Source organism: Meriones unguiculatus, chromosome 12 (assembly GCF_030254825.1).
Source record: "Meriones unguiculatus strain TT.TT164.6M chromosome 12, Bangor_MerUng_6.1, whole genome shotgun sequence".
Classification (NCBI taxonomy): Eukaryota; Metazoa; Chordata; class Mammalia; order Rodentia; family Muridae; genus Meriones; species Meriones unguiculatus.
The window spans coordinates 97,993,938-98,015,321 of NC_083360.1; the positions used below are offsets into that span (position 1 = coordinate 97,993,938).

A 21,384-nucleotide genomic window follows, 5' to 3' on the forward strand; every position below is an offset into this window, starting at 1 on the left:
CAACTTGATATAAAATAATACCTTCTCGTTGCTAATGTAAAATATTATTTAAAATGCTCTACAGTTGTAATTGGCTCATTTGGGCGCTCTACCAGGGCCGTACTACAGTATTGTGTTCTCATTTTGCTTTGCTTAGAAAGTGTAAACATTTTTCCAAATCAAACATTATTCTCTCAATTATTAGCATATCTTGTGATTTTCAATTCTCAGCCAAATTTTATAAGCATAAATTAGAATCTTGTTTTATCATAATTCCTTGTAAATGAAGGTGAAGAGAAACATTTTTCTGTATGTATATTGGACATTTGGGATTTGGTTTGGAAAATCTGTTTATGTGTTTTGTTTTTCCAGATAGGGTGTGGATCTGAGTGTTTCTTAAGAACTTTCATAGATTAAACATCCCAGCCATTTGCTGAAACACATGTTGCAAATATTTCTTCCAAGTTTGAAATTTGCTTTTTGGTTATATAATTTATTGTTTTGATGTATATCTGTATTCATTTCTAAGGACTGAATTTTTCAGTTGTTTTGCCTTTCATGTCATACTTGAGGATCACCTCCAATTATGTAACTATTTACTAATGTCTTGTAGCAGGGAGAATTAATACTTAATATAAATAGACTGAAGACTAAGCCTATGAATACCAGATGTATCATGCCTTACAAAACACACAAATAGGTTCAGAATGGCAATTAGCTGGCCCTCAGACAAGGGCGCCTGCCGTTGGCAGCGTCAGGGTGCTCTGCCTAAACCATGAAGGTCGCAGGCATCAGTAACACGGGACGTGGCCAGAAGCAGGGAAACTGGTTCTTCACCACTCACAAAAACGCAAGCTCCACAGTACGTTTGATTTTGTCTGTTTCTATTTATTTTATCGGCTAATCATTGTTGAACAATTATCAGGTCAAGTTTGTCTAATGAAAATACTTCAGCCTCAAGATAAGGCACCTATCGCGAAACCCCGAACATGGGAGCCACAGCAGCGGCTGTCTCTTTTTACACAGCTAAGGGAGCTGGAGGCTGTCTGCTATTAATACCGCCCGTGTGCTACACCCCGCCGAACCCCCTGTGTGTCTCAGGGGCACGTCTGTTTCCGATAAGGATATCCGCCCCTGGGCTGCTCTTCGACTTAGTTCCTCAACAGGCAAGAAAAGAAAAAGAGCTAAAAGGTGTGAAGGTAGGAAATGAGGCCGTGGAAGAGTCATTACTCGGATTTGGGGTTTCATTGGGGCCTACCTGTGGGCCCTTGGAGAGTTCATGGGCTGTGCCCACCACTTTTTAGGAATATTGTGGAAATAAACTGTAAGAGCTACGTGGAGAAGAGTTGGCTGGGTAATACGGGTGCTTTGTAAACATTGCATCTCAGGGAAAAATTTGGAAATAGTTGACCCTGGAGAAAGGGGGAGGTGGGGAGAGCCACGTTAGCCTGTTTGGTCTGCTTTAGAACCGTGGTGTGGACCAGGGCTTGTCCCCAGCCTCCTCATGCTCAAGGGCTGGCAAGCAGAAGAAGAGTCAACAGAAGGACGCAAGAAGAGAACAGATGAATTTCTGCGGGACGCCAGTGTGATTGCAACAAAGTGTCTAAAGAAGTAGTGAGTTCATTGTCTCTGGAGGCTTTCAACCGAAGGCTGAGCACAGGCTGGCAGCGCTGTGGGGTCCCCGAGGCTGGAAGAGTAAATCCTGTCTTGAGAACTCACTGGGTGTTCCTAACAAGGAAGGCACTGAGTCACAGCAGCATTGTTCTGTCTCATTCTCCTTTAGCAAGTCAGAAAGGTTAGAGAAACCTAGAGGACTGCCTGCTACCACAGAGGTGTTAAGTAGGGAAGGCCGAGTTCAGGCCCAAGTGTTCTGCTTCTAGAATGCTGACCGTTAGCCTTTCCTCTGACTCTGAGGCTCTCTGGAGGAGTCAGGACTAAAGGGTATACATTGTCGTGTTTGGCAGGTCTTCGACAATCTAATCGCTAAGTTACCTACAAACGCTGCTGAAAATCTACCTATCATTTCAAATCAGAAAAGTGTTGGATAGTCACACGTCTAGTAAGTTAGACAGTGGCAGAGCTCGCAGCCAGACGCTCCTGGGGCTTTGGCGATAAGACTGAGCCTGTTAATACCAGCTGTAGTACGTCTTACAAAACAAAAGCAGCGCTTCTGAAGCATCCTGTTTTGTCTTGGTTTTGTTGCTGCTGTTTTTCTTCTACGCAGAACAAGCAGTTGGTTAGGCCACTTTAATATGATATTGTAGGAAAGTATTTGACTTAGCAGCTTGCATTTATGTGACTGAGTTGCAAATTATTTCACAGTAGTCACAGGACGTGCTTCAAATCTAAAGCTGTGTGCATATGTAGTTTGCACGTGCATTTTCTTTAAATATAAAAATTAGATGAAATATACATAGAAGTAATGTGTGTGCAAGAGATAAGTACGAGATTGGACATATGCCTTTGTTATGAGGAAGGAAGACACACAGACTGAGAGTTTAACAAATCACAAATGCCAAGGAAGAAAGTAATGTGTCTGTGTTTGAAAAGACCATGCTATTTACTTGACAAGCTGTGCCAGGGCGAAGTTACAGCTGTGGCCCTGCTTCAGATCATTTAAACAGGCTTTTCTTATGTCACTGACACTTGGGTCACATCCGCTGAGCATTGCTATCAGTAAATAATAATTACCATGTGTGAGAAGCTAGCATGCAAACAGGGCCTGTGTTAATACTACACAACACTGTCAGACTTCCTGGAAGAAAAACCCTGCACATTATAACTTAAAATTAGGGTCGTATGCAAAGACAAGCATGTGTCTGTGTGCGCCTTAGGAAGTATGGGCTTTATAATCTTCTAAATATTTCTATATTCTTCACATCTGCATATCTTATATTACATCCTTTGTATTCTGCCACATTTGCTTTCATCTCTCTCAGGAAACATGGGGGCAAAAAGAATCTGAGTTTGGCTTAATTATTCTTACCTCCTGGCTGTGTTGTGTGGCTGAGACTATGAGCACTATGAGACTGTGAGTTGCTGTTGTGTCAATAGAAGGACATCGTGACTGCCAAGATGTCGTCACGGTGTGTCACGCTGGAGTCAAATCCAAAGATGTGGTTCTTTTAGCCTGGTGTCTGATGAAAATCAAAAGCTCTTTGACCAGCCTGTCCTTAAGTACAGTCGGCCTTCAAGTCCATGAGCTCCGTGGCGCTGCAGTCAGTCAGAGGTGACGGAAAGTGTCGCAGTTACATGCAGCTACCGGGACATTTTAGGGAGGGGGCGTGAGCGTTCTGGGGTCTGGGTCTGCATCATGAGGTGCCGCCCTGACTCCAGCCTCCCTGGGGTGATGGCCACTATAACTAGCAGAGGAATAAGGACGAGAATGAACCACCATAGGAATCAAGGACCATTTCTTTTAACTACTTGTAAACTTTTTTTTATTTTAGCTTTTATGGTACACTGTGAGCATGAATAACCGTTGTGTTTGCCATCTACGTGTCAATGTGACCAAAACAGCTGAGACAGTAACTTCAGAAGAAGTTAGTTATTTTGACTCTTGGTTTTTGAAATTTCACTCCATCATGGCAGGACAGCTTACCTTATGGTGGTCGTAATGCAGAGAAAGAGAGAGAATGCCCATTCTTTGGCTCTCTTAGTTATTTTTCTATTATTGTGATAAAACACCATGACCAAAGCATCTTGTAAAAGAAGGTGTTTAATTTGGTGTTTTGTTTTTTTTTTCCTTCGGAACATTAGCTTTCATGATGGTGGAACAGGGCATGGCAGTAGGAGCGGCTAGAAGCTCATAGCTCGATCTACAGTAGGAGGCAGAGATAGAGGTGCAGACCCTGGGACAAAGCCTGCGCAGTGACACGCCTCCTCCGACAAGGCCACACCTCACAATTCTTCCCAAACAGTGCCACCAGCTGGTGACCAGTTCTTCCACCACGTGAGCCAATAGAGTGTAATTCTCATTTAAACTACCACAGTGGCCTTTCTTCTTATCTCCCTTTGATTCCATCCTGACCCTCAGGTGATGGATGCTACCAGCCATGCTCGGGAAAGGTCTTACCCGTCTTAGTGAATCCTGTCTGGAAATGCCCACACAGCCGTAGTCAGAAGTATGTACTTAATCTTGAAGGAACTTTTCAGTCCAGCCAGATTGGTAATCAGGGCTAACTGTCTTAGTTGTGTTTGTTCTGGGGAAACCCCCTGTGGTTATTACTGTAGTTGTTTAAGTCATGTAAGAAATGCCAGAGGCAAATCGCTTTAGTGTGTATTTGTTCGGGGAGGTGGGGTTCTCTCTTGGCATCATGGCTGACATCTGTATACTGGAAAGGCATTTGAAAGAGGAAAGCAAAGCAGGTCTGCTTGATTATAATTTCACAGGAGACATGAGTGTTCTGACTGAAGACTTAAAGAGGACTCTTTATATTTGTTTACATTTGACATCTTACAGACAGCCGTGTAGAGCTCTGACTGGCCCACAGGAGTGCAGTGTCCTGCTAGCAGACGGGAAAGGCCTGCTGTCCAGATTCTTCTTGGCCTCTCTGTGAGGAGTCTTCCCTCTGGGTATGGAGCAAGAGGCCTTCTGAAATGAGAGTCATGTGACTTACTTTCAGGTAAATAGATCACAGAATCATCTTATGATCTCTACCACCCAGAAAGAAAGGTAGGAGAGACTCAGGGTTAGGCCTTGTGTCAGACTTTGGGGGAAAGGATTATAGTTTGGGTTATCTGCTTGAGGAAGAGAAATTAAAAGTAAAAAGCAGGTCTATTTGGGAACAGCTCCTGGGTGAGTTCATGGGTCCCAAAGAATGGGGCCAGGGAAATTACCATGGAGATAAAGAGAGCCTGTGAGAAAGAAATGGAGAGGAAAGGGAAGGGGAGAGGGAGAAGAAGGTGGATGGGGAGAGCTCTCCGGGCCAGAAAGTTCAGGTAGAGCTCAGGGTGTGCCAGCCACACCCTGTAGTGGGGGCTGAGGGTGCTAGCGGAACCTGGAGGCCAGGTCCGCTTTCTCTGATAGGTTAAATAGGTACCTCAGCCGCTTGTCCTAGGTCTGAAACCCCACAGTGCACACTTCCCATCACCATCGTATGCAATCTGCAGAAAGAAAGGGCTTGGTGTTTTAAGTGGCGAGTTCTCAGAGTCTCTGGCACGAGGCCCTCCTGGAGTCGCCAGGTCAGCAAAGCATGAACAGAGCTCATGAAGCCTTTACTGCCTGTAAGCTTCACACAAGGCCCTGGGAGTAGAGGTGGGTGGGGTGTGGAGCTGTGGGCGGGTCCTGTGGGGAAATGATCTCTTGATTTTTCAAGATGTAGCTAGAATTTCAAATTGCTTGGTTATAGCAAGACATTTGGGTTTTACTTTCTTTTATTCTTAAGTAAAAGAAATGCTGGTCCTTTAAGGCTTTGGGTAGGACAAACTTTATTTGAAGGTTGTCACTTGGGGTGGAAAACTGGCTCAAATTTGAATGCTACAGTGCCGTTCTATGCTTTCACGGGTATTTGCCAGACTTTTCGGGGTCTGAACGCTCCAAAGGGAAGAGCTGTCATTCCCCAAGTGGTAGGCACTTGTCCCAACAGCATCTCACAGGGGCAGCGTGGAGAGATGGAGGCTGCTGGAAAAAGGACGAGTTTTCCGGTCTTGGAGTGAACCTTTTGCTTTGTGTTCCTCACCAGAATCTCTTTAATTCAGTCTGTGACTTTAAAGAAAAACGCCTCCAGGCTGTAACTTCACAGCTGCTGAGCAAATCATCAGTGTTGTTTGGTGCTTTGTATGCATTTTCATAGATTTGGATTATAATAAGTCCTCCCATTTGTAAGAGGTTTTCCCATTTTAAAGCACCTTATGTTTTAAGCCTCACAATAAACACTGGTATGAGGGTCCAGATGGCTCCTCAACTCACAATGACTTGACACCTCTGCTTTTTATGACTTTAATTATAAAAGTGACTTGGTGTTGGCCAAATCCTACCCTAGTGACTGACTGACTCTCAGAGCTGATAGGGGTGTGGGGAGCTCCTTGATGTCAGTGCTAGGAGTAAAGAGGAAAAACTTTGGGTTCCTGGATGCAGAGGAAAGTGAAGTGAATCCACAAACCCTCTGCTCCGGAACACTCTGCAAAGGGCTGGTGTGCAGCCCCGTGGGAGAAGTGCTGTCCGTGTCGAGCAGAGGAAGGCCTTCCCAAGCAGACCTGGGGGTCACTTTGTGAAGAAAGCTGGCGAAGTAGAGATGGGAAGAAGCCACGGGAACCAACAACATTTCACCACGTAATTTGCCGTCACAATAGTCTATCTGCATACTATGTGCTGTGGGTATAAAATGAAACATACTAAGCACTGTATATATGCAACATTGATAAAATCAAGAGCAGAGGTGGGGAGGGGATCAGGAGTATCAGGAGGAGGAGGAAAGGGAAACACAGCAACGGGGAAGCCAGCTTTCAGGGAGTTTTCTCCTTCCTGTGTGTACAATGGTGTTTTTACATTGATGCTCCTACTTTTGATCATAATTTGAAAATATTTAGAGCACAACATTTTCTTGCTCCAGGGAGCTTCATCAGGAAAAAAAATCTTTAATTAGAATTCCTTTGGATTGGCATTTTTACAAGCCTTAACCAGTTGGTGAGGAATCAACCACTACAAGGGTCCTGCACCACAGTGGCCTTTTCTTTTCTTTTCTTTTCTTTTCTTTTCTTTTCTTTTCTTTTCTTTTCTTTTCTTTTCTTTTCTTTTCTTTTCTTTTCTTTTCTTTTCTTCTCTTCTCTTCTCTTCTCTTCTCTTTTCTCTTTTCTCTTCTCTTCTCTTCTCTTCTCTTCTCTTCTCTTCTCTTCTCTTCTTTTCAATTCTTTATTAATTACACTTTATTCACTTTGTATCCCCCTGTGGTTCCCTCCCTCCTGTCCCAATCCCTCCCTTCCTCCCCCCTCTGCATGCATGCCCCTCCCCAAGTCCACTGATAGGGGAGGTCTTCTTTTCCTTCCTTCTGATCCTAGTCACTTAGGTCTCATTAGGAGTGGCTGCATTGTCTTCCTCTGTGGCCTGGTAATGCTGCGTCCTCCTAGTCCTCCTCGGGGAGGTAATTAAAGAGCAGGTCAACCAGTTCCTGTCTGAAGGTCATTGTAAAGCACATCGCCCCTCCCCACTGCCAGTTGATCTGCATTTGGTAATATAGAATGTTTTGCCTTCAGGAACATTATCTTCGATTTGGCTTTGTAGGTAATAAAAGTTTAACCTGTGGAGGCTCACCTTGTAACTAAAGTGAGGAGCACGTTAGGTCCTAAATGCCTGTAGTTTTAGTACCAGTCCACAAGCGAAGAAGAGACCACAGTGCTACAGAACGGTCTTCGATGCTGACTGTAGCATTCCCTTCTCTCCCTAACCTGAAAAGCACACGTCTTCCTCCCACCATTGAACGAATGCCCTGATAGCAGCTGATGGGTCTAAGCTGACTCTCACAGCGATTCATACTGTGCCGCCTATCGAGTTTTATTGCTGTAAGTTTTATGAAGTAAGTTGAAGCCTACAGAGGAAGGCAGTTCAGTGCAGCCGGAGCACACAGTTGTTCCCTGAGGCCATCTTTGAAAACAAGGAGGCTGTGGGATCATTTCCATGAAAGATGAGACGTCATCAGGCTGTGTCTCTTGTGCTCACCGAGAACCCACATTTCTGACCTGTTTTAGGTGTTCCTTCTCATCGCTTTCTCCTCCCTCCCCCTTGCAACCTTTCTCTACCTAGATGCCAAGAAAAAGAGGGTTTTCTCTTTCTCTTCCCTTTATAGCAGAGTCAGCAAAGAAGAGCCCTACTTGTGCTCCCCCACTTTATGCTCAACCCACTGTAACCTACCATCAGCTTTCTGTTTCTGTTAGTCCCTTTTTCTTCACCCTGACCTGCATTGCTAAAAATGCCTTCTTTCTATTGCTTTCTTTCCTTTTTTAAAATTATCTCAGTAACATCTGGCACAACCAACTATTCTCCTTCTGTCATCTTTTTTTTCTGCCTGAGAAACAATTTCTTAGTATTCTTTTTAATTGGCTAAAAAGAGAAAAGCCTTGACAGCAGTATTCACAGGGCAGGCGGTAGAGTCCACACTCAAGTGTTCGGCTCTCCATGCAGGAAGCACTGGGTGTCCTCAGGCACTTCTCCGGAAGTCTTCCACCCAATCTGAGTCACTTCATCCTCTAACAGTTTCCTGTGGAAGCAGCTGCCACGCTCAGCCCTCTTCCCTGACCCCTACGAAAGAACTCGGGTCTTTCAGGTCTCAGAGAAAGCTAGCCCTCAATGAGAAAGATTGCCTTGCCAGCTACTTTCAAATCTGCCTTTAAAATCTCTGTGGCCAACCTCGGGGCTGGGAGGCTTCCAGCGTGGGCCGCTCTGACTCTAGATTGCTCGTGTTAACTAGTCCAGTTCAAAAGCTGTAAATATTTCCTGTCTGGGACTGTTGAGGAATGTTAGTACTTGCTCAGTACCGATGTATTTGGAAACGATATGGTCCATGGTTGGTAGCATCCCCGCATGTGGAGCCTGCTAGACACAGTGGCTGTGGGCTCTCCAGTCGGTCCAGAGGAAAATTCTTCGGAGAGCTCAGGCCTCACTTAGAATTCGGTCACTTTCATGCCTACTGTTTGCAGCTTTCTGAACGCGGCTGGCAGCAGGGAGGGTTTCAACATTTATACATTCCTGAGATTTGTATGTAAATGGTCACATGCAACTTGTGAATAACACGTTTTTGTTCCAGAAAGACCTAGTCCCCCTGTGTGAGGGTGCCCTGAAAAGTGCCGTAACGCCAGAGGCAGACAGTCCAGGTGTACTAGAGAAAGCACTTACCGGCAGGAGCCTGCAGTAGCAAGACCCGTGGGTCCTCCGCCCGCGTCAGGAGGGGCTTTGCAAGCTCAGCGAAGCGAAGGGTCCTGCCAGCCAGAGTGTACCTGGCCGTTCTCAAAAACCATTAACATGTGCAACAGGGTGGCTGGCAACATGCCCGGTCCCTGTCTTAGCAACTTTGTTTCCCTATGGGGTTGGGGTGTGTGCCTGGGAACCTGGCATTCAAAGTGGTGCTGTGACCAACATGGAGGTGGTCGTGTCCAACGGGATCCCCGGTTTTGTACCTGTCTGTGCACCTGTATTCGCCAGGCTTATGCTGACTTGCTTGAACTGGCCAGGTCCTCCGGAGCAGTGGCGAGCGACAGTTGTACTCACAGCTACTCCTGTCTCTTTCCAGGCCGGAAGGGCGGCTTCCCTGTGCTTCACGCGTGAGCGTGATGCTCGCTGTGTGTCACGGGAGACATTCTTTGGTGGTTTAAAACACCCTTCTAAGTCCGTGTGATCGGAATGGACGCAGAAGTCTAACATTTCCCATGTGTTGAAATGATTTTGTATTTTTCTCCTTTAACACATTAACTCATTTCATTAATAGATTTTCTAATACTAACCCTTTTCTCTCCTTTCTGAATAACCCTGAGAACAGATCTAGGGAGGAGGGAGCACTGCGGGAGGAGGGGCACTGTGGGAGGAGGGGAGCACTGTGGGAGGAGGAGGAGGGAGCACTGCGGGAGGAGGGAGCACTGTGGGAGGAGGGAGCACTGTGGGAGGAGGGAGCACTGTGGGAGGAGGAGGAGGGAGCACTGCGGGAGGAGGGAGCACTGTGGGAGGAGGGAGCACTGCGGGAGGAGGGAGCACTGTGGGAGGAGGAGGAGGGAGCACTGCGGGAGGAGGGAGCACTGTGGGAGGAGGGAGCACTGTGGGAGGAGGGAGCACTGTGGGAGGAGGAGGAGGGAGCACTGCGGGAGGAGGGAGCACTGTGGGAGGAGGGAGCACTGCGGGAGGAGGGAGCACTGTGGGAGGAGGGAGCACTGTGGGAGGAGGGAGCACTGTGGGAGGAGGGAGCACTGTGGCTCATGGTTGAGAGGTTTCAGTCCATGGACACTGGCTCCATTGCGTCTGAGACCATGTGGGATGAGGCGGAACGTCATAGCGTGTGGCATGTGCTAAAGCACAGGAAGGATGAGCATATCCCCAAGGACACGCCCCATCTCTGAAAAGTCTCCAACCATCACTCCCACGATGTCACTAACTTGCAACTTCGTGGATGGCTTGCACCATTGATGCAATCAGAGCCCCTGTTATCCAGTCATTGCTCAAAAGCCTATCAGCTGGCAGCCAAGCCCTTAACTCATGAGCATTTTGTAGGACATTTTGTATACAAACCAGAACTCCAGGATGGAGGAAATTCACATGCAGTCTGAGAAACAAGAAATCCCATCAGCTAAAGTTTATTTGTTCATTTTAATAGCCCCTCTCCTTCCTTTTGTTACCTTTCCTGTGGTGGTTTGAATAAGAATGGCCCCCATAGACACATGTCTGAATCATTGGTCACCAAAGACTGGCACTACCTGAGAAGGAGAGGAGGCCTTGTTGGAGGAAGTGTGTCACTGGGGCTGGGCTCTGAGGTTCCAAAAGCCCAAGCCAGGCCTAGTCTCTCTCCATCTGCCAACTGCCTATGGATCTTTCTGAGACTGGTTTACTTCACCCAACATGACTTATCTCCAGTTGTCTCCATTGTCCTATAAATGACATCACTTCATTCTTTATGGCTGAAATAAAACTCTACTGTGCTCACACATCCCATTCGTCCACCCATTCTTCTGCTGGTGGACACCCCTTAGCTACTATGGATGGTTCTGCAGTAAACGCTGATGTGCAAGTATCTCTGTGATGTCACCTGGAGTCCTTTGGCTCAACACTAGGAGTGCAGAGCTGGTTCGTGTGGAAGATCTGACTTTAGTTTTGGGGTGCTCCATATAGACTTTTGTAGTGGCTGGGTCACTACTTTGTACCCCGCCAGCAGGGTATAGGGGTTTCCTGCCCCACATCCTCACCAGCATTTGTTTTAATGACTGCCATTTTGGCTGAGGTAAGATAGGCCAGAGTTTTGATCTGCATTTTTCTGGTGGCTACTGAGGTTGAACATTCTTTTCTCATGTTTGTTGGCCATCTGTATTTCATCTCTGGAGAAATATCTAACCATTCCATTAGTACACTTGTTCACTGGCTTGTTTGATTTCTTGCCTTTGCTACTCTGTGGGTTCTTTTCCCTACCCTCCCTCTCCCTCCCCCTGGCACACACCTGGTTTCACCCCCTATCACCAGATAGGAGAAAAAGTAGGATAGCGAGAGGAGAAATAAAGATCCCTGAATATAACCTTATTATTATTATTCATTGAGCATGACTGCTAGCAAGTTCAACAACCTCCCTGAACAACCAACAGCCACTGACCCTGCACATCAGAGCTGTAGCATTTATACATCCTCTGAAAAGTTCCCAGAATTCCAAACATCACACAATCGCAGGAACTATATGCTGCTGGCAAAACCACGCCTATGCTGGAGCACGAGGCAGATCATAGCTGCTGCAGACAGCCCAAAGCAGCCTGATACCCCACACCTGGGATTAACAAAAACATATTCTTATATTCCTGTATTTTTAAAGAAACTGAAATTCTAGAATTCTTACTACATTTAGGTTTGTTGTTTTTTTTTTTTTTAATGTTCTTTGCTTAGTCTATGTTCTGTCATTGTAAAGACAGCAAAGATTTTCTCCATTCTGTCAGCTTGATTCTCTTCACTTGATTGTTTCCTTGGTGGTACAAAGCTTTTTAGTTTCAGGAGGCCTCGTTTGTCAATTGTTAGTATTATTACCTGAGCATTGGAAACCCATTGAGAAAGTCCTTGCCTGTGCCTATACTTTAAAGTATTTTTTCTCTATTTTCTATCAATTTCAGGCTTTTAGGTTATACTTTAATATATTTGACCCATTTGAGGATGTATTTTATACAGGCTGAGAAACAGAACTTTTATTCTTCCCCTCCTGAATATCCAGTTTTCCAGAATTTGTGAAATGTCTGTCATTTCTTCTATCTGCATTTTTACATCTTGGTCAAAAATCGTGTGGCTATAGATATATGAGTTGATATCTGGGTCTTCTATTCCACTGATCTATATGTCTGTCTGTGTCTAGTACCGTGCTGTTTTTGTTACTATGGCTTTGTAGGATAACTTGAAATCAGGTGTGGTGATTCCTACAACAGCATTCCTTTTGCTCTGAATTGCTGTGGTGATTGGCCAGGGTCTTTGGTGGTCCACGTAAACTTTGTGATTATTTTTATATTTCTATGAATAGTGGCATTGAAATCTCAATATTTAATTGAGATTTCCCTGTGTTTTTTTTTTTTTTTTTTTTTTCAGTATGTGTGTATGCACAGGAGTATGTAAACATGTGTGCTAATGTGTTTAGAGGCCAGAGGACATGTCTGGTATTATTCTTCTGGAGTTCTTACTTGTATTTTGAGAGGGGGATTTCCCGTAGGCCTGTGGTTCACTAGTTTGCCTACGCCGCATGGCAGGGAGCCCAAGGGATCCGGTGTCTCTGCCTCTACAGCACTGGGATTATAGCTGCTCAGTGACCCTCCTGCTAAGTGTGACTGAGGAGACGTGCAGACGATCTTCCTCACGCCTGCACAGCAAGCACTGCATCACCTGAGCCCTGTCCTCAGCGCCTTGCCTGGGACTGCATGGAAGCTGGAGAGTGCTCGAGATAGGGACATCGCACAGCATTAATCCTTCCAATTTTTTTAATCTTTGAAATACATTTCTATTATGGCAAAGTAAAGAGTCTTTTAAGGTCAAACATTAATGCAAGTGAAACCGGGGAGAAGAGCAGGTACTTGAGAAAGCTTTTTCTGCAGAGTGTTTGTCTCTGAACATAGGAGCCAAAGTGGATTCCAAGCCAGGGGTGGCAGGAACTCATCTGCCCTTGCCTGAAGCTGAGTCTGCAAAAACGCACCCCTGTGCACCGCAAATAATGTCCTGCCTTTCCTCTGTCCTGGGAACAAGTGCAAGAGAATCGCCTGAGAGCGGGAACGTTTCCCCGAGATCGCAGCTAGCCAGCGCTCCCAGGATTACCCCAAGTTATACCATACCCGGGTCTCCAAAAAGCTGAAGTCAAGAAATGCTTTTAAAGGAAACCTTAGCTTGTGGTTTCCAGGCAAGTGGCAGGGACAAATGCAAATCTATCTGAGGGTGCCATTCTCAACAGAAGATTCTGCACTCACCATTGATACATTCTAAGGAAACAAGAGCACACAGTCCAAATCGGCAAAAGGAGAGGAAATAACACACCACGTGCAGGGCCTAGCAACAACAAGACTGCAGCCAGGCTGGAAGGCAGTAGCTATTGGAATGGGAGGCACTGGATATAAGTTAACTACATTGAGAGAAATAAACGAACAATTTAAAAATATCCAGAAAGCCTGAGCAGAGATTTGACAGGCCCAAGAAAAACAAAAATCGCATCAGAAATTTATGATCTCGTGTGAATTTAGACAGATAACAAAATGCTAGAAAGGTGGCTTGTTGGTTAAGAGGTCTGGCTGCTCTTACAGAGGAGCTGGGTTTGATTCCCAGCACCCACATGTTGGCTCACAGACACCTATAACTCAGTTCCAGGAGATCCATCCTCCTTTTCTGGCCTCTGCAGCTACCGGGCACGGGAATGGTACACAGGCATGCATGCAGGCAAAACACACATGCACATGAAATAAGATAATAATAATAATAATAATAATAATAATAAAAACAGTGGAAGCATGACACATGGATTTAACAGTAGAATAACCACAACAGGAGTATAGATGGAAGGGAAGGACCAAGAAAATGTTTAGAATGTAGCCCAAAAAGATGGAAAATAGCAAAGAGATTATCTAGCATGAGACACTGTGAGAATCATCTGATGGCAACCGAGAGGAGGGGAAAAGGAAGGCGCCGATTCAAGTAATGACTGGGAAAAAGAAAACCTGAGGTGTGTTCATGTAGAAGTCTGGGGCTAAAGGCATCTGAGGCCTTCTTCTGGCCCCTGCTGGCACCAGGTGTTCGCAAGGTGCAGACATACAGGCTGGCAACACACACACACACACACACACACACACACGCATGCGTGCACATGCGCACATTTAAGGTGTAGAGCTTCTTTAAAGGAAAGGAAAACGTTTAAAAGTAGATGAGAACAGAGCAAAATGAAACATGAAAGGTTCCTGACCCATTTAAAAAAATCCCACAGAAACAAGGGGGTTATGCTTTCAGTTTTCGATCACTTGGCTTCATGGTTTCTGGAACTGTGATGAGGCAGGTTTAGTTTAGGGACATAAACTAGAGCACAGCTGTCAGCTCATAGCATCTAAGAGGGAGGGAGAGAGATAGGAAGGAAGAGGAGGAAAAAAGAGAAGAGGAAGAAGAGGGGGAGAGGAAATGGGAAGAGAGGAGAGGAGAGAAAGGAAGAGAAGGGGAGGGGAGAAGGGAAAGGGAAGGGAAGGGAACGGGGAGGAAAGGGAAGGGAAAGGGGAAGGGAAGAGGAAAAGGGAAGGGAAAAAGGGAAGGGAAGGGAACGGAGAGGAAAGGGAAGGGAAAGGGAAGAGAAGGGAAGGGAAGAAAAGGAAGGAAAGCTTATCATTTGAGAGCATGCCTCCAGGGACCTACTTCTAAGTAAGCATTACCTCCTAAAGTCTGTGCTTGCTTATAACAGCCCACTGAGCTACACATTACTTAATGGGTCATCCTATTGATGTGGGTAATCGTCTCTTAAAGGAGCCGCTGTGAATCAGGGTCAGTGACTGAGTTTTTGGGAGACACCAGATCTAAAACAGCTTGCAGACTCGGGCCGTCCCAGATAAGTACCTTAAGTTGCGTCTATTCTGCGCGTGGATGTCACCCGGAAGAGGGTGGGATAGCAACTATTTACAGAGCGTTCAGGTTGCTCTGTGACTCTATGACACTCCAGGAGGTCATAGCTAAGCGGGATGCAAGTGCTACAGCCCTGTATGAAAGGAACGTGAGCATCTTGCGACCTGAGGTCGTGGAACCAATCCCCAGCAGATACCAAAGGGCAACTTTAGATGTTTCTATAATTTAATTTGTTTTTATCGACAAATCACAATCCTTCACATTGTTCCATACATGCTGTTTTGTGATTTTTTTTTTTTTTTATGAAATGACCCTTATGGACAGAGATCTCATAAAAATATTTGCTTACGGTCCCACACATCTGAAGGGCAGTACTAGATATTTGGCTGCTTTTGCATTATTCTTCAACTTGTTCTCAAAATTTAATTTTTTTTTTTTTTTGCTACATATTTACTATTTGGTGAAAAGCTATTTTCAGTGTAGAAAAACACCAGACGTAGAGGAGGAGGAGCTAGCAGGGGAGGCACAGATAAGCAGAGTCAGCTGTGCTCCGTGGAGGAGCAGAGCAAATGTTTCTGAGTTGACTGGATGGATGACCTGCTGGACACTGCGAGAGCTTTGGTGCAAGAGAGGCCAATGCATCTGTAACCACAGTGTAACAGCCACACTGTGTCCTGTGGGTTCCTGGCAATCTGAAACCTGAGCTAATTTAGATAATCCTGTTCCCAAAGCATTTAACACCATCCACAGTGTAACAGCCCAAGGTGTCACATTCCAAACCAGAGTAATCTCATAATCCCTTTGCAGGCAGAGTTTCTGTGAAAAGCATCTACTTACACGTAGGTCATGAGAAGTCTGTGGGTGTCTGCTACATGAGAGCACCATTACTCAGGAGCTAGCTACAGTCTCACTTCTGTGGTGGATTCTTTTTAAAACATGTATCCTAATTTAAAGCGAGACCATGAAAACAGACATGAATTGATGATGGGATCATATTGCCCCTTCGCTTAATTATTTTATTTCTCTGGTTGACTGATGAAGCTGGGCGTGGTGGTATGTGTCCATAATCCCAGTACTCAGGGAGGCAGAGGCAGGCAGATCTCTGTGAGTTCGAGACCAGCCTGGTCTACAGAGTGAGTCCAGGACAGTCAAGGCTACGCAGAAAAGCCCTGTCTTGGAAATAAAAAAAAAAAAAAAAAAAAAAAAGAATTAACCACTCATTTACACCCACACCCTCGCCAACTTCCTGAAAAATCCCCCAGTTTTCCCACTAGCAAATTGTCTTCTCCCTCTTTTCTCACCATCTTACCATAAGCAGAACTTTTCATTCTGTTCATGAATAAATCCTTGCATGTTCTGATCCAGTCTACCCGGAAACAACCTGCTCTCCCCCCCACACCCTATAGCCTCTCTCTGCCTTATGACTTTTTCCTATCAATATATAAGTAAGCTAAATCCTTCTCAGAAGGAACCAAACACAATGTCCGGTTGTATAAACAAGTATATATATATATAAATGATGTATAAATGATGTATAAACAAGTCTTCCTCTCTGCTGCTGTCACCTCTCGCCGTGAACTACATGCTCCTGGCAGGCGCCACATAAACTCTTGTAGGGTTGAGGGTATCACCCCTGAGACACTTCTTGTAGAAGCGCTCTCACGTTACCCACTTTGTCTCTTTCCCTTTATGGTGACTGGAAAAGACAGGAGTCCCTGCAATGAACTGGAAAAACAGCAGCAGAGAGGCTGGGAAAAAAATGTTTCTAGCTTCAATTAGAGTTACAGTGTCTGCCGAGGCCCTCCTGCTTTCAGAGCTGTGGGTGTTTTACTGTTCCGCTGAAAAGAAGAACAGAGTGCAGACTTACTTCTTTGACAACCAGTACTACAGTAGGTTTTTGTGACTGTTCCCAAGTTCTTTAATTGTGCTTTGGTGCAAGGGCACACTAGGTATTGATTAGGATGTGTTCCCAGCTGGTAATCTCCAAAAAGCTTTGCTCGGCACCTGGCAACTTCTGAACAGCTTCCCTTGTGACAGCATTCCGTTATCTGTGGAGGCCCTGGTGCTTCCCAGATGCCCGTGACCTTCCAAGGAGCTCATCCCGAGTTCACCAGCCTTGTTAAGAAAACTTTCTCCGGCAACTATTGGCTCCTCTGGCACTGCCAATGCAGAAGGGAATATTCATCTCGCTTCTAGCTCAGAATCCCACTTGATACACGTACAATCCTTGACAATGATCAGTGGTGTCACAAGCTCTTCCTTTACTTTGATGAAAGGAGCTAAGCATGTGCCAAAGCTATTAATCTACTCCAGGGCCAAGTTCACAACACACATGCTAAAACAGGTTTTTGAGGCCCAGGCAGTTGCTTCCAGCGTATTTTGTATTCCAGGCCCCGGGACCACTCGGGGAAGCCCAGCAGACGGAGCTGACGAGCAGTGTTGGCGCTGCAGTGCAGCCAGTGTTCTGCGTGCCAGCGAAGATCACGGCAATCTTGGAAGCATCCGCTGGCTCGGAGAGCTTCAGGCTGCACCAGCGCTTGCTGCCTTGACAGCAGCTGTAGTGTCCAGTGGAACAGCACCGCCCAGAGAAGAGCTGAGTTGAGATTTCAGGGGCCTAGACATGGGGTTTTCATATCACTCCCAAACTTGGAGGAGATCAGAGTCACAAACCCAAACATCTTAGCTTTTTCTACAGCTCTAGTTGGCCAAGCTCCCATTGTCATGCAGTGAGCAGTCTTCCTGCTTTGAGGTCCCGTTTAAGAAGACCGTACTGAATAGGCCAAAGCTGTGTCCTTGTGTAAAAACCGCCCTGTTTGCCTGAAATGTCAAACAGTTCCTCTGCATTGTTGCTGGTCTGATTGGACGACTTGTTCGCTTCCAGAACACTGATGCCAGCGCCGCCTCTGTAGTCATAATTCTGTTCACCGCTAACAAACAGTGAGCATGGCAGCCTGGCGGGAGTCCGCGGGGTTCACTGAGCAGTGGGGTTGGCAAGCCGCTCAGGGAGGGCTCCTCACGGGCAGAGCCTGTCTCAAGCCTCGGCGATTCTGCCAGCCAGAGTCCGCTCTAGGTTAGAAAGAGATGTGTGGGCATTTTTATTTTTTGCTAATGCTTTCTAAACAGTTTGGCTAAAATTAATTTTTTAATTTATTTTGTGCATGTGAACATGTATCACAGCACACATGTGGGGTTCAGAGGACAACTTCCTGGAGTTAGTTCTCACTTTCCACCATGTGGGCTCCGGGAATCGGACTCAGGCCGTTAGCCCAGGCCTCTGCTTGTGCCTCTTTCAGCACACGTGTAGGGTACTTGCTGCTTATCTTCAGGGTCCTGAATTATTACTACTTTTACGTCAGCACAACTGGTGATTTGAATGAGAACAGGCCCCCTAGGCTCATATGTTTGAATACTTGGTCCCCGGTTATTAAAACGGTTTGGGAAGGATTAGAAGTTGTTGAAGGAGGTGCGTCACTGCTGATTGGAGGTTTCAAAGCCCATGCCATCCCCCCTCCCAGTTCTCTCTCTCTCCCTCTCTCCTTTCCTCCCTCTCCCTCTCTCTCCCTCCTTCTCTCTCTCTCTCTCTCTCTTTCTCTCTCTCTCTCTCTCTCCCTTTCTCCCGCGCTCTCTGCTTTGTGGTGTGGATCAAGATGTGAATTCTCGGCTGCTGGTCCAGTGCCATGCCTGCCTGTTGCTGTGCTCCCTACTAAGAGGGTCGCAGACTCTAACTCTCCGGAACTCTAAGATCCCAATAAACTTTCTTCTATAACTTGCCTTGGTCATGGTGTCTTATCACATCAGTAGAAAAATAACCAACACAACTTATAAAGTAATGGATTTCATCGTATCTGTCACATTTTTAATTCTGACAACGAAATGCTAATGCATTATTTCTAACTTGCTTATTATCTTTTTTTTTCCTTTTCTGCTTGTGTCCCCTTAGCGGCTCTGTGTAATGTTCTACAGAGATGTTCACAGAATCTTCACACTCATATCCTCGGTGGCCTTAGTCTGGCCGCTGTGCTAGCTAACCCTGCCACGCCCTGAAAACACTTCACATCACAGCCATGTGGTGCTGAAGGTGAACAGGAGCATGCCCTGTCTTACCCAGAGCTCTCCGGCTCTCTTCCAGCATCGTTCTTTCTCTTTCCTCATTTCAGTCTCATTTACCCTTAGGCTCAGGCCTAGCGTGACCTGCCCAGAAGCGTCCGCTCAGGGCACTGCCTGGCTTAAGGCGTTGCTCCCCTGTGTTGGCTACTGTAGCAACCCACATCCTTCTCCACATCAGTCTCCTTTTTCTCGCTAATCTGAAACCAAAAGTTAGGTTGTAAATGTCTCTGTGCGGAACTGAATGAATCTGTCTTATAAATTCTTACAGCGTGGCTGTGCTGATGGTTAAGGAGGTAGGCAGAGAGCTGCTTCATCTGTCTTTGTAAAATCTCAATTTTTATAACAAATAATGTTGAGTTTATTAGGTGTCACAATGGGTTAAGTATAAGCCAAGTTAGTAGCTCTTTCCTAAAGGCCCTAGCACCAAAATTCCGCTGTCATTCCATGAGCTCTTTTCCTTGTTCTTTCTTAATATTGCAGTCAGTGAAGGAAGATACATTTTTAATTACACTCTTGTCAAATCATGCTGTTGTTGCATGCTCCTGTCAGAAGGTTATTAATATACCAGGTATTTTAGTCACACTGCAAGCTTTGCCTATAGTCAAAATAAACATATTTATAAACTTCAAACACATTCTAATTTTCCTCATTAAATGTGGAGGAAGCAGTTGCTTGATGGCTTTCCGGCCAACTCTTCCACTGGTTCAGAACCCTGAGGACCATAACTCTCAGGTTCATGTCCCAATGTAGATGGCACAGCCTCCCCCAGCACTGTACAGATCCCTAATGTACTTTCCTCCCCACCACGTTCAAGCTTGGAGGTTCCCTTATGTGGTTCCCTGGCGACAAGTGTCCTTTTGTGTCTGCTTTTCTACACACTGTTCTGTCTGGAGCAAGTTGGTTCCCCTTGGCAGGAAACACGGTTCATGAGAGAGTAAGGCAAAGAATCCTGGGCTTCAGTGCCCAGTAGGTAAGGGGCTGGACTCTAGCACGGGGCTTAGAACTCCCCAAGAGTTGCTGGAGACACAGCTGTGGCAGGGTGCTTGCCTAGCGCGCTCTGGGGTCTGTTTTCCTGTCCGTCCATCCCACCACCGCCACTCCAAGAAGAATCTTCACATGCATCAGACCCTTGGGCTCCCAGCAAAGCAGAGAGCCTCAGAGTGAATCCTCGGATGCTTTTCCTCATGCAGAATCTTCTCCGGTGCCAACCGTGCCCTTACAGAACTGGAGTCTTTAAATCTTTGAGAAAGTGTCTTTTCCCACTCCCGGCTGGAAGCACCACTGTCAGGACCGTGAGAAGAGCCAGGAAGAGGCGCGGCTGTCTGTGCCACAGCTCTCGGTGCAAAGGACGTTCTAGGTGTTCTCAGGGTAGCTCAGGGCTAGCCGCAAGCCCCACTTCCCACGTGAGCCGCTCTCTTCTGGGGCGCTTTACACAAACTGTTATAAAATAAAACCCAACCGCCGCTTTCATTTGGAAATGAGTCTATTGCTTAAGAGAAGCTTAAGAAAAGGAAGTGACGTCTGAGGCTGTGGGGCAGTAGAGACTTGGTTAGCAGAAAACGAATTGCGTAAAGTCAGCACACAAAGTTAGGAATGGGGTGTCCACACTGCTGTTGTTTAAAGTGGAGAGATTTTTCTTTTTCTTTTTTTCTTCACAATTTATTCATTATACATCTTGATTGAAGCCTCCTCCCTCAACTCTCCCCAGTCCCACTCTCACTCCCTCTTCCCCTCATCCCTTTCCACTGAAGGGGGGGGGGTTCTCTTCCTTTGCCATCTCCCCATAGCTTATCAAGTCTCATCAGGACTGCCTGGGTCCCCTTCCTCTGTGGGCAGGTAAGCCTGCATCACCAGGGGCAAGTGATCAAAGAGCAGACAACTGAGTTCATGACAGAGGCAGCTCCTGCTCCTGGTACTCGGAGATCCACGTGGAGACTGAGTTGCCAATCGGCTACATCTAAGAAACTAAACAAAGAAACAATGATACTAATAGATATCATGAGTCAAATGGACCTGACATCTAAAGAACCTTTCACCCAAACACAAAAGAATTTACCTTCTTCTCAGCACCTCATGGAACTTTCTTCAAAATAGACCATGTGGTTGGTCACAAAGCAAGCCTCAACAGATACAATAAGGTTGAAATAATCCCTTGTATCCTTTCAGACCACCATGGACTAAAGCCAGACCTCAACAACAACAGGAAAAGCAAAAAGCCTTCATCTCTACTCAATGACAGCTGGGTCAGGGAAGTAATAAAGAAAGAAATTAAAGACTCCCTAGAATTCAAAGAAAATGGAGGCACAACACATCTAAACTTATGGGACACAATGAAAGTAATGCTAAGAGGAAAGTTCACAGCACTAAGTGCCTTCATAAAAAATTTTGAAACATGGCATACAAGTGGAGATACATTTAAAAATATTATTTGTTCTGCAAGTCTGTACGGAGCTCCTGTTTGCTCTGCGCTGTGCTGGGCGCTGAGATGGAATACTGTATGTCTTCTCACAGACAGTCCCTGAGAGTGGAAATGGGCAGCTGAGTGAAACCTACCCAGCACA

At 45.9% G+C, this 21,384-nt stretch overlaps 1 long non-coding RNA gene across 1 annotated transcript in view; it reads left to right on the forward strand.

The window, feature by feature from the left end:
• The window catches only part of LOC132646690 (uncharacterized), a 54,082-nt gene that overhangs the window by 12,912 nt on the left and 19,786 nt on the right, over nt 1-21,384 (forward strand). Inside the window, exon 5 of the long non-coding RNA XR_009584940.1 lies at nt 4,442-4,604. This is a non-coding gene — a long non-coding RNA (uncharacterized LOC132646690). The remainder of the gene's footprint in view (nt 1-4,441; nt 4,605-21,384) is intronic.